General features: G+C 39.8%; 1 protein-coding gene across 15 annotated transcripts in view; it reads right to left on the bottom strand.

Moving 5' to 3' along the window:
• LOC147030935 (semaphorin-6B-like) overlaps positions 1-2,500 on the bottom strand; it is a 768,963-nt gene that overhangs the window by 574,060 nt on the left and 192,403 nt on the right. For 2 of the 15 annotated variants that reach the window (XM_085875518.1, XM_085875523.1), the window contains exon 1: positions 411-526. The exons of the other annotated variants lie outside the window; for them this stretch is intronic. The gene's annotated coding sequence lies outside the window, so the exon portion shown is untranslated. Of the gene's footprint in view, positions 1-410; positions 527-2,500 lie in introns of those variants that run through there. 15 annotated transcript variants of the gene reach the window in all.

Below are 2,500 nucleotides of genomic sequence, written 5' to 3'. Positions count from 1 at the left end.
ACACAGTACTATATCGTTTTTGGCCCATCTCTCAATGGTGAAGAATCACTTTAAAAATTAAATAATTCTCCTATTGAGAATCTGGATTCGGATCTTCACCAAAGTCGAATCAATTCGTCATTGCCACACACCCAACACATCCACCAAGTTTCATCCAAATCCGTCAACAACCTTTTGAGATATCGTGCTACATATCAGTTTAGCCCGATCTCTCAATGGTGAAGAATCACTTCAGAAAAATTTATCACATCTGGATCCGGATCCGGATCTTCACCAAAATTGATTCAATTCTTCCTTGTCACACACCCAACATATCCACCAAGTTTCATCCAAATGCGTACAAAACTTTTTGAGATATCGTGCTATATATGGTTTTTGGCCCGATCTCTCAATGGTGAAGAATCACTTACAAAATTCCAGTAGTCGGATCCAGATCCAGATCTTCACGAAAATCTAATCAGGTCGTCCTTGTCACACACCGAACCTGTCCACAAGGTTTCATCTGGATCTGTCAACAACTTTTTGAGATATACTGAACACAAACAAACAGACAAAGACAGACAAACAGAAAGGGGGGAAAACAAAGCCCCCTTCACTTCAGTGGTGGAGATAAGAAAACAACACATTTTATCAGAACCAATTTATCATGGCAAAGTCCACAAGCATTCACATTTTTAAACGACAACGGCACTCGGTCGAGCGCATAACTCCGCCACGTAATGCCTGATCCACGAGAACATATCGGGCCCATTATATATTTGAAATATCATGCTACACAGTACTATATCGTTTTTGGCCCATCTCTCAATGGTGAAGAATCACTTTAAAAATTAAATAATTCTCCTATTGAGAATCTGGATTCGGATCTTCACCAAAGTCGAATCAATTCGTCATTGCCACACACCCAACACATCCACCAAGTTTCATCCAAATCCGTCAACAACCTTTTGAGATATCGTGCTACATATCAGTTTAGCCCGATCTCTCAATGGTGAAGAATCACTTCAGAAAAATTTATCACATCTGGATCCGGATCCGGATCTTCACCAAAATTGATTCAATTCTTCCTTGTCACACACCCAACATATCCACCAAGTTTCATCCAAATGCGTACAAAACTTTTTGAGATATCGTGCTATATATGGTTTTTGGCCCGATCTCTCAATGGTGAAGAATCACTTACAAAATTCCAGTAGTCGGATCCAGATCCAGATCTTCACGAAAATCTAATCAGGTCGTCCTTGTCACACACCGAACCTGTCCACAAGGTTTCATCTGGATCTGTCAACAACTTTTTGAGATATACTGAACACAAACAAACAGACAAAGACAGACAAACAGAAAGGGGGGAAAACAAAGCCCCCTTCACTTCAGTGGTGGAGATAAGAAAACACATTTTATCAGAACCAATTTATCATGGCAAAGTCCACAAGCATTCACATTTTTTACAAGGATAAAGTTTGATTCAACTAGAGGGGGAGCACTCGGTAGAGTGCAAAACCTCCGCCGCCAATACTGCTCGGTCACTCGAGTGAACCTGATATCCTATTCATTCAATTTGACGTCAACAGTGCTCACAGAGTTATAGTTTGCAACTTTCCCTTTTACTTTTAACGTTTACATACTCAATTCATTCGTCATAACTAGATTCCTTGAGACAGAAATTGATTTTACGTGGGTATATCCACCTGAAGTTCCAAAATCAGCCGCAATTATAATGTTGGCATGTTTTTTGTTGGAAATCACTTATAACATGTGGAAATGCAAAAAAAAAAAATCGAAATTTTGTTGAAAAAAAGTTGCAAAAATTTTTTTTTTCTCCAACAATTTTTTTTGGGAGGGGGGGGGGTTGGAAATCACTTAAAACATGTAGAAATGCAAAAAAAAAAAATCAAACACTTTTTCAAAATGGCCGCCATAGCGGCCATATTGGATTTTGGACCAAGTCCAAAATCTAATGGCATGATCCTTGGACCATACCTAATCCCCCCACTAAGTTTCGTCGAAATCCGTCGAGGAGTTTTTCCGTAATACTGTTCACAAACAAACAAACAAACAAGCAGTCAGAGGCCGGTACTTACGAAATCGTCAACTTGACCTCTGACCTTGTCTAATAAAAGCTGTCTCTCGAGAAGGTTGCGACGCAAACCAGAAGTTTCTGCGATGATTCTGTACCAAACCATCAAAAATCGAATGTTTTGGATGTTTGACCTCACTGTGACCTTGACCTTTGAGCGATTGTGACCAAAATCTAATCAGCGCTTGCCACCACCCTCCTGAATCACGTGGTGTAACTTGACATTGGTAGCTTCTTCTGTTCTCGAGTTATCATTTTTTGGATGTTTGACCTCACTGTGACCTTGACCTTTGACTGATTTTGACCAAAATCTAATCAGCACGAGCCATCAACCTCCTGAATCACGTGGTGTAATTTGACATTGGTAGCTTCTTCTGTTCTCGAGTTATCATGCCTACAAACAAACAAACAAACAAACAAACA

Source organism: Eptatretus burgeri, chromosome 3 (assembly GCF_056783735.1).
Source record: "Eptatretus burgeri isolate ZD-2024b chromosome 3, Ebu_testis_v1, whole genome shotgun sequence".
NCBI lineage: Eukaryota > Metazoa > Chordata > Myxini > Myxiniformes > Myxinidae > Eptatretus > Eptatretus burgeri.
This window is presented reverse-complemented; position numbering and strand designations above follow the sequence as displayed.